Source organism: Tupaia chinensis, unplaced genomic scaffold, assembly GCF_000334495.1.
Source record: "Tupaia chinensis unplaced genomic scaffold, TupChi_1.0 Scaffold000628_1, whole genome shotgun sequence".
Lineage (NCBI taxonomy): Eukaryota > Metazoa > Chordata > Mammalia > Scandentia > Tupaiidae > Tupaia > Tupaia belangeri.
This window is the reverse complement of record NW_006160148.1, coordinates 258,066-269,002: the sequence shown is the minus strand read 5'-3', so window position 1 is coordinate 269,002 and position 10,937 is coordinate 258,066. Positions and strand designations below refer to the sequence as shown.

Sequence of the window (10,937 nt, the reverse complement as noted above, 5' to 3'; positions counted from 1 at the left end):
TTCCACATGGCAACCGTGGTTCAAATCCCAGGGGTTGGTGGGAACCAGCAGTTAGCGTAATGGCTATGTCACTGCACTCCCACGTGTGCATCCCAGACCTGGTGGCTTGAAACTCACACTGGGTGCGTGTGAGTGCGTGCCCAAGATCCCAAGAGGAGAATGGAGGAGAAGGGATTGCAGCGTGACCATCCCCCCTGGGGGGTGATTTCTCGCTTTCTGTCTCTGTGTGTCTCTCTCTCTGTCTGGCAAGAGCACGCACCCTGTAGCAAAAACCTCTCCAAAAAAATATCCCAGCTTGGTCAGCCTGAAACACACAAAGCACATGTAGAAGTACCCAGGATCCCATGGGCTGAGGGTGCAGGACGTGGAGCACAGTGGTCGGACCCACCAACATGCTCCTCTCCCTGCCTCCCTCATCAAGTGAGTGTGCACGTGCTCTGTCATGAATATGGGGAAATATATAGGGCGAGCATCCCCAACTCAAAAACAGGAAACCTAAAATACTCAAAATCTAATGCTTGAAAGAAGAAGACAAGGGGGAAATGGAGAGAGTAGATTTGAAGTAGAAGGCTAGCAGTTTTTGCCACAGTCCACCTCCGACTAGCCAACACTCAAATACACTCTTGTACCATGAATATAAAAATGGTTTAAGAAAAAATATATATATACACATACATATATGTATGTGTGTGTGTGTGTGTGTGTGTGTGTGTGTATATATATATATTTTTTTTTTTAGTGGTGCTATAGGGCACATGTGCTCACCACAGACAAAGGGTAAAGTAAGAAAGCAAGTCACCAGGTCCAGAACTCGAACTGCGGTTGGCCACGTGGGAGTCCAGCACCTCAACCACCAAACCACCTGTTGGCCCCCCATGAATAAAAGTCTTAGTCCTCCTCAAGGGACACAGTTACACCCAGTTACTAAATCCAGTTCAAAGTCCAGGAGGTCTAGTGGACCAGGGTAAACACCCATCTGCCACTGGTCCGCAGCACTCACGTGAGGACTCCTGTCCAGCAGCAGAGCTCGGCGGCCAGCCAGCCTGAATGCAGGCCTTTGTTCTGCTCTGGAGACAGTCCCCCGGCTCACTGTTCTCCATGGCCATGTCCTGGGGGCCGGAGGCTTTACCAGACAGCTCCTGCTCAGGAGCTCAGGCCAGGGGTCAGGCCCCATCAATCGCCCTGGGCGAACAGTCGCGGGCCATGCTGAACAGCCCTGGGGGTTCTTCGACAGGGATCTTCGGCTTCCTCTGTCTGCTTTAGTTTCATGAACGGCCCACATGAAAAGATCTTGTGCAGGGCCAGTCAATGGTGTGGTGGTTAAGACAGCTGATCCCACATGGCTGACTATGCAGTTCCAGTCCTGGACCTGGTGGCTTGAAAAACTGCCAGGCAGGTGTGGATGCCCAGAACCCTGATAAGAGGGAGAACTGAAGGAGAAGGGATTGAGGCAGGACCATGTCCCATGGTGGGTCGGTACTTTCTCACTCCCCCCTACTTCTCTCCAGCAAGCAGACATGCACTCTGGGGAAAAAAAAAAAAAAACTTATTCAGAAAGAGTCTTTAACTCTAAAGACCTGATCTTGTTTTTTGTTTTGTTTTGTTTTGTTTTTTGGGTTTTTTTTTTTTTAAAGGTTTTTGCTAAAGGGCATGTGCACTTGCCAGAGACAGCGAAAGAGAGAGACACAGGGAGAGGAAAAGTAAAAAACGACCCCCCAGGGGGATGGCCACGCTGCAACGCCTTTTCCTCCATTCTTCTCTTGAGATTTTGGGTATGCTTGCAAACCCAGCACGACTTTCAAGCCACCAGGTGCGGGACTCGAATGGAGGTCAGCCATGTGAGAGGCCAGCACCTTAACCACCACGCCAGCTTCCAGCCCCGAAGACCTGATTTTTACCTCTTGTCCTCATCAGTGCTCTTCTGGGTTAATTTAAAGGTCTTTCTCTTGAGATGGTTCAAAATAAGAGGTGGAGAGGCTGGACTATGGAAGGGAATGTCCTTATTACTCTCCTTAAGTACACTCATTCCCTTTAACTGGCAGATAATTCTAATGGAAAATCCTCTCAAAAGCCTGACTGAGGGGCCAGCAGGTGGCACGGTGATTGAGGTGCTGGACTCCTACATGGCTGACCATAGTTCGAGTCTCTGGTGAGCGCACATGCCCTGTAGCAAAAAAGTTTTAAATAATAACAATAATAATTACAATTAAATAAATAATTATTTTTTAAAAAGCCTGACTGAGGCCTGACACTGATAGTGGAACACGACATTCTGGGAGGCGGAACCACATGGGCAGGCTCTGAGCTCACGTCCAGAGATCTCCGAGTACTCCAGGGACACACACGCTCGCGATCCGGGGCTGGGTCGCAACATCGAGACCCTGCTGTGGGTGCTGTGCCTCTCACGACCTCTTGCTTTGTCTTTTTCACTAGTGGAAGAAAAAACTGAATGTTTAAAAAGGGCAGGGTGCTCTCTATCTTTTAGAAAACTTTGCTTGGAAGGCTCAAGACATCCACAGTAAAAAAAATAATAATAAAAAAGAAAAAGAAAAAAAAGCACTCTGCAGTACACAGCCACTCTGTACACTTTCTACCGTTTCCTCTCGCCCGCACCGGCATGACTGCGCAGTGTGTGGCGGAGAGCGGTCGGAGCGCTGCCGCGTGACCAGCTCTCCCGGCTGCCGTGGGGAGGAGCTCACTAGCCGTTTGCAATCTAAGATCTGTTCATTTCAGAATCGACCTTAAAATGTGAAAATAGTCATGTGTCAAGATTTTTTTTTTTTTTTTTGCCATAGAATGTGTGTGCTCGCCAGAGATAGAGAGAGAGACCGAGAAAGTGAGAAATAACCCCCTAGGGAGGAGGGCCATGCCATACCCGCTTCTCCTCCAGTCTCCTTTAAGGACTTCAGTCACGCACACACGCACGCCCGGAGTGATTTTCAAGCCACTAGGTCCAGGACCCAAACTGCAGACTCGGCTATGTAGGGTCTAGCACCTTAACCTCCAAGATACATGCTGGTCCAGGATTCTTTTTTTTTTTTTTAACATTTATTTATTTATGTGTTTATTTGTTGCCATTTTCAAGCCTCCAGGTCTATGACTTGAACTGTAGTCGGCCATGTAGGAATCCAGTGCCTTAACTACCACTCCCCCTGTGGCCCCCCACCCAGGATTCTTAACTGGAAGCAACAGAGCATGATTCTGGCTGATTTAAGCAAAAAAATAAATGTATTAAAATGATCAATAGCCCATAGAGGGGCCGGCAGGTGGCGTGGTGGTTAAGAGCACTGGACTCCCACATGGTCGGTTGCATTTTGACTCCTAGACCTGGTGGCTTGCTTTCTCACTTTCCCTCTCTCTTTTGCTCTGTACCTCTCTGGTCAAATTAAAATAAATACATACATACATAAATAAAATTAAATAAAATACTACTTAAGAAAAATAGCCCAGGGGCCGGCAGGTGGTGTGGTGGTTAGGAACACTGGGCTTTCACATGGCCAACTGCAGTTTGAGTCCCAGACCTGACGGCTTGTTTTCTCACTTTCCCTCTCTCACTCTGTCCCTCTCTGGTCAAATTAAATAAATAAATAAAGTTAAATAAAATAATTCTTTTAAAAATAATAATAAACAAAATTTAATAAATACTTTTTTAAAAATAGCCCATAGAATCTGTGTGAAACTGAAGAACGTTGGCTCATTAAGTTTCTTTTTTTTTTGGAGAGGTTTTTGCTCTAGGACGCATGTGCTAGGCAGAAAGACAGAGTGAGACAGAGAGATAGAAAGCGAGAAATCACCCCCAGGGGGGATGGTCACGCCGCAATCCCTTCTCCATTCTCCTCTTGGGATCTTGGGCACGCACACACACGCGCCCAGCGTGAGCTTAAGCCACTGGATCTGGGACTCCAATTGCGGTCAACTACATGGGAGTCCAGCGACATAGCCATTACGCTAACTGCTGGTCCCTGACTCACTAAGTTTCTAAGGAAGATATTTTTTAAAAGAAAAATTGGGGCTAGCAGATGAAGAGGTGGTTAAGGTGCTAGATCCCACAGAGCCAACTCTGTGGTTCAAGTTGAAGATCTAGCAACTTGAAAACCACACCAGGCATGCACCCATGCATACCCAAAACTCCCAAGAAGAGAATGGCATGACCGACCTCTATGAGAGGTAATTTCTCACTTTCCTTCTTTCTTTCTCTGTCTCTGGCAAGTAAAGGCACCCTATGGAAAAAATATTAAAAAAAAAAAAAAAAGACCTAGCAAAGTACTTAGGGGTGGGCCAGCAGGTAGCACGGAAGTTAAAGCAGCTGGATCCCCCATGGCCAACTACATAGGTTCAAGTCTTGGACCCAACAGCTTGAAAAATCACACCGTGTGTGCATGCATGCTCATTCTCCTGAGAGGAGAAGGGAGGAGAAGGGGTTGCAGCCTGGCCATCCCCTCTTGGGATGATCTCTTTCTCTCTCTCTTTTTCTCTCTCTCTCTCCTCTCTCTCTCCGACAAGCACACATGCCCTATAGCAAAGTAAAAAAACAAAAAAAAAAAGGCTGCCTCTGCTGCTGTTGCCACCACCAACACTAATGCCGCTGTGTCCACTGGCCAGGCTCTCCTCGCGACTGCGATGACGAACGCTGCCACGTCTGCGTCACACTGGGCTCAGCCCGCGGGTACCTCCCCGCGCCACGCACCTGCCCCCTTTCGGGGCCACAGGAGGGGCTTCCCCTCCAGCTCCTTCCTCAAATTGTTCTCTTCGGAATCTAGTCTCACAGGGGCGCGTCTCCTTGGTAGGAACAGCTCACAGGCCTGAAACCTGACTACAAAAAGAGTGGGAAGCACCTTTCTGGGTCCCGCCTCAGGGAAATGGGACTCGTGAGGCTGGAAATTCGCAGAGAAAGGTGCTGGGAGAGGAGAACGCCTGAACTGCGCGCTGCGGGAGTCTGCGGGCCGGGCCGTGGGCGTGGAGTCAGGCCGGTGTGAACGTGGCTCCACAGCTCAGGAGCGGCCGCGCTGGCGAGCGGAGATGGTGCTGCGGGGTGACCAGGTCCTCCAGAAATTCAGACGCGGGACTGACCATTGTCTGCACTGTGGGCATGCAGCGAAAACGAATCCCTTCATGGTCCCAGGGTAAGGCCTCAGGGGCTTCATGGAGGGGACAGTCCCGTGAGTAAGTTAACGATGTCTCATGAGACCGGATGAAATCTAGCATCATGAGGGGTCTGTTCTCGTGAGAACTGATCGTTACGAAAGAGAGATCCGTCTGCAGTTCCTCTCTGCATGTGCCAGCCATCCTCTGTGCTTCCTAGGGCTTTGGCCTTGCCAGTCACGGAACTGTAAGTTTGTGAATATATATCTGTCGAACCTGCAGGTGGCATGGTGGTTAAGGCACTGGACTCCCACATGGCCAACCGCTGTTCAAGTCCCAGACCTGGTGACTTGCTTTCTCACTTTCTCTCTCTCTCTCTCTCTCTCTCTTTCTCTGTGGTGAGTGCATGTACCCTATAGCAAATTTTTTAAAAAATTAATGATAATATATAAAAATTAAGTTAAAAATAAAAATCATCTATCTTCTGGGAACAGCAGGTGGCGTGGTGTTTAAGGCACTGGACACTCCCACATGGCCTATCATGGTTTGAGTCCCGAATCTGGTGGCCCGCTTTCTCACTTCTCCCAATCCCTCTCTGTGTCTCTCTCTAGTCAAAATAAATGAATGAGTAAATAAAATTAAATAAAATAATTCAAAAAAAAGTTTTTAAAAAATCACCTATCTTCTTTATAAAAACAACCAGGCTCAGGTATTTCTGTTAGCAATGCCCAAAAGAAAAAGAAGACTAAAACAGATGGTGCTACAGGTTGTAGCACCTAAAACTGAAACGTTGGTGTCCAAACCTCTAGGACCTCAAACATGATCTCATGCAGAGTGCCCTTCCAGCGGTAATTAGCTTAAAACGAGGCCGTTAGGCTGGGCCCCGACCCAGTATGGCTGGGCCCCGACCCAGTCTGACTGCTGTCTTACAGAGGAGGGAAATTTGGACATGGAGAGGCACACCCGTGACGAGGACGGCAGGGATCTACCAGCCAAGGAAGTGCAAAGATTGCCAGAGGCTGAGAAAGGATGGGGTGTCCTTCTTCTCACAGCCCTCAAGGGGGCAGCACTGTGGACACCTTGACCTTGGACTGCTGGCCTCCATTACTGTGAGACACCACATCCCTGCTCAAGCCTCCCAGCCTGCGGTAGGTGTTAAGCTGCCCTAGGAAACTAACACCAGGCGAAGGCAAAGGAAGGGAAGGAGAGAGAGGCTAATACCTGGAGGACATCTTGAAAAGACAGCACCTCTTCTGTTGGGAAAGGAAGAGGGCTGGGTGCAGATTGTCTGAGATCGGGCTCCTCGGAAGCAGACCCAGAGATGGACTCCTGCACAGTGAGCTGTTAGGAAGGATTACCAAGGAAACCCTACAGGAAATTGGGAAGAAAGACCAGGAAGGGAGAGGGGCCAAGCAAGAATGTGAAGTCAGGTGTCTTGACCTGGGCTCAGAAAGGATTCACGCCTCCAAGCTGTTCCAACCACCTGTCAGCCTCACTGGGGTATTAATACTCCCAAACCCATCCATGAAAAGGTGAGAGAGGCCCTTAGGAGGAGGGGAGATGTAAATGTCTATCCACTCAGGTCCTCAGAGAACCAGATGGCAGCCTTCAGACAAACAGAGGGGCTGGCTGTGGGGAGCAAAAGCTCACAGGGAGCTGTTGTCCCCAAATAATGACAGAGTCCGAGGGTCTGTGACGGCCTCTCCTACATAGAGGCAGGTAGCTGTGAGTGGGCAGACTGGTCAGGGTTAACACACCAAGGGTCCTATATTCCCCTCTGTCCTGTAGGTACCACAGCTGAGGACGAAGGTGCGAAGTATAGGAAAGAGAGGCAGCAGGTCATGTGGAGGCTAAGGTGCTGGATCCCACATGGCCGGCTTTGGTGTGAGTCCCAAACCTGTTGGCTTGAAAATCACGCCAGGCACGTGTGAGTGCGTGCCCAAATTCCCATGAGGAGACTGGAAGAGAAGGGACTGCAGCATGGCCATCTGTCTTAGAGATGGCTTCTCACTTTCCCCCTCTCTCTCTTTCTTTCTGTCTCTGGTGAGTGCATGCACCCTATAACAAAAAACAAACAAACAAACAAACAAAGGCAGAGAAAATTGGGGCCCAGCAGGTGGCATGGTAGTTAAGGCACTGGACTCCCACATGGCCAACTGTGGTTTGAGTCCTGGACCTGGTGACTTGCTGTCTCACTTTCCATCTCTCTGTCTCTCTCTGGTGAGCACACGTGCCCTATAACAAACTTAAAAAAATAATAATAATAAATTGAATAAATTAATATATTTTTAAAAGAGATATCCGCATACCACGGTTGTTATTACAGAATTCTTCACAATAGCCAAGATATGGGATCAACCTAAGTGTCCATGAGTGGATGAATGAATAAAGACAATGGACACACACACAGACACACACACACACACACACAGTGGCTTCCCTCCCCCGAAAAAAATTTAATATAGCCAAAGGAGATCATTTTTACCACAAGGACAGTAGTTAAGAGATCAGAGATTAATGTATTGAATGTTGAGAAGAAAATGAAGATTGCTTACATGATTGGGAAAATAAACTGGCATTTTCATTTAAAACCCTCTTGCCCTGGAGTGATGGGTTTGGAGCTGAGCCTGCAATTCTCTAGACTGCGCCCCCAAGGGGCCCAGTGCAACACTGCACCTTCTGTTTAACACAGTGAAGCTTGGTGCCGACATCGTCGTTAGGCCAAAGTATTAAGCAAAACTAGTAAAATTAGTGGCTTAATAGTTGCCAGCTGAATGATGCCGCTATTCCCAATGTTAGCCAAGCCCTTTAAAAACACGGTAAAATGCTTTGGAATTAATACTAACAGAGAAAAAAATTAATACAAAATTATATAAAAAAGGATATTCTTGGGGGATCAGGAGGTGGCATAGTGGTTAAGGTGCTGGACTCGCACATGGCTGATTACGCTTTGAGTCCCAGAACCAGCGGCTTGAAACCATGCCTAAAATCCTGAGAGGAAAATGGAGGAAAAGGGATTGTGGCAAGGCCAGCCCCCCAGGGGATTATTTCTCACTTTCTCTCTCTCTCTCTCTCTCTCTGGTGAGCGCATGTGCCCTATAGCAAAAATCTCTCTTGAAAAAAACAAAAAAAGTATATTTTAGGCCAGTAGGTGGTGTAGCGGTTAAGGTGCTCAGCTCCCACATGGCTGACCACAGTTTGAGTCCCAAATCTGGTGGCTTGCTTCCTCCCTTTCCCTTTCTCTCTGTCTCTGGTTCAAATTAAATAATAATAAATAAAATTTTAAAAGAAAAAGGATCTTGTTAAGGATTTTTTTTTTAGATTTTTTTTTTATTGAAACATAAACTTTCCTCCCTTCCTGATCCCTTTGCAATTGGAACTTTTTTTTAATTTCATTTTATTTATTTATTTCAATTTGACCAGAGAGGGACAGAGAGAGAGAAAGTGAGAAAGCAAGCCACCAGGTTCAGGACTCAAACCATGGTCGGTCATGTGGGAGTCCAGCGCCCTTAACCACCACGCCACTGCTGGCCCCTGCAAATGGAAAACATTTCTGAGCATTCTTATTTTGTGGCAGAATAGTTTTTTGTATAAGTTCAATAATACAATAGTATCTGTTGCCTTGCATCAGAAATTGAATTCTTATGGAGCTTTGTGCAAATAGCAGGCCAAACTGAGATTAACCTAAATTTTTTCTTTTGCAAATAAGTTAATTTATACTTCTCTTTAGTGAAAGGGAGAATGGAGAGAGAGGGAAAAATGTTTTAGAAGAAAATTACAGCGCACTTGTCACTAGATTTTAGTTTTCTCCATACTTTAAAGTTTTATGTGAATCAATAAAATGTGGGAAAAAAAAAAAAGTTTAGTGTGGAAGGGAGAGGGAGAAAGGAGATGGAAAAAATGGGTAAAAGTATGCTTAATTGACAAAAAATGAGAAGCTATTTGCTGATGATAATGTATATAGTAATATTCTTGGGATTTTGTTTGTTTGTTTGTTTTTTATTGAGAGGTTTTTGCTATAGGGCGTGTGCGCTCGCCAGAAAGACAGAGAGACAGAGAGTCAGAAAGCGAGAAACCCCCCCCCAGGGGGGATGGTCACACCACAATCCCTTCTCCTCCATTCTCCTCTCGGGATCTTAGGCACGCACGCACACGTGCCCGGCGTGAGTTTAAGCCACCGGGTCTGGGACGCGAACCGCAGTCGACTACATGGGAGTCCAGCGACATAGCCATTATGCTAACTGCTGGTTCCCGTAATATTCTTGTTTTGACTGACATGCATAATTTTTGTGTTGGAAAAAGAAATGTATACCGTAAAGATGTGGTGTAAAAATAAATAAATAAATAAAATTTTTTTAAAAACAAACCCCAAAAATAATTATTTATTTATTTATTTTATTTGACCAGAGAGGAACAGAATGAGAGAAAGTGAGAAAACAAGCCACCAGGTCCAGGGACTCAAACTGCAGTCTACCATGTGGGAGTCCAGCGCCCTTAACCACCACGCCTCGTGCCAGTCCCAACATTTAGTATTTTAAAGCAGCTGACGTGAGGACTTTTTGCAGGCCTTCCCGGGCACTGGAATTTTTCTGTTAATTTGCCGCAGTAGGTCATAAAAGATCTCATTAACATTTATTTTTGATCTTGCAGAAGATTCTAAGAGTGCACAGTTGTTCCATGGTCTTGCTGGATTTGACCTTGTTCCTTTCCTACAACTCTTTCCTCTTCCAAGTCACACTTATTACCAACCGGAATCATCGGAACATCATCAGTGTCTTAACTGGAAGGATCTGTTCTCCCAGATCTTGTAAATCGTTAACCGTGGGCTGTGCTGTGATGGAAAGCACTAATGCAAAGCGTTGTCCGTTTCCACGTACGAATCCCTCACTGCTGTAAACTGTTGTTCCTGCAGTAGCCAAGATTTCAAGCATACACCGTTGTGCATCTACTTCAGCTTGCTTCCTATAAGAATCTTCCATTGGGACAGCAGTTAGTGTAATGGCTATGTCGCTGGACTCCCGCGTAGTCGACCGAACCCGGTGGCTTAAAACTCATGTCGGGCACCTGTGCGCGTGCGTGCCCAAGACCCCAAGAGGAGAAGGGATTGCGATGTGGCCATCCCCCCTGGGGGGTGATTTCTCACTTTCTGTCTCTCTATCTCTGTCTGTCTTTCTGGCAAGTGCACGCGCCCTATAGCGAAAAACCTCTCCAAAAAAAAAAAAAGAATCTTCTATCATAGGATCATATTTTTCAGCAAAAATTCCTTGAACAAACTGTACAGTCAGAGCAGACTTTCCAACGCCTCCAGAGCCAAGAACGACTAGCTTATACTCACGCATGATGCAAATTTGTCAAAACCTAGTACCTCTCACGCTGTCACCAAGCCTCCATCACCAACGTCACCCAGAGAGAGCTGCTCCCAGCACCACGGTAGTCCAGCCACTGCAGCTGATCCTTAATTTTCATACAATTCTAACAACTTCATGCTTTCCTCCATAAGATGATGCAGTAATCCCTCCCCTCAAAAAGATCTCCAAAAAAAGTGGGATGTATTATCCATCTCTGGGTGATCTTAAATCCTCCTTTAGCCCAACCTTAATCCCGTCCGGATATCCTCTACCTCGAAGACTGAATTAGAGTTTGTCACCAACACTGTTCTTGTTCATAAACACCTCAGGGCTCCCTGTGACCTTCTGATTAAAGTTAAAACACCAGGAGCTAGGGCTAGCCGGTGGCATGGTGGTTAAGGCAGCTGGATCCCACACGGCCAATGGCACAGTTCAAGGCTTGGATCTGGCAACTTGAAAAACACACAGGCTGGGAACCAGCAGTTAGCGTAATGGCTATGTCGCTGG

General features: G+C 46.8%; 1 pseudogene; it reads right to left on the bottom strand.

Annotated features, from left to right (window-relative positions):
- Window positions 1-9,616: 9,616 nt before the first annotated feature.
- On the bottom strand, window positions 9,617-10,465 carry LOC102493734 (ras-related protein Rap-1b-like; annotated as a pseudogene).
- Between the last annotated feature and the right edge of the window lie 472 nt (window positions 10,466-10,937).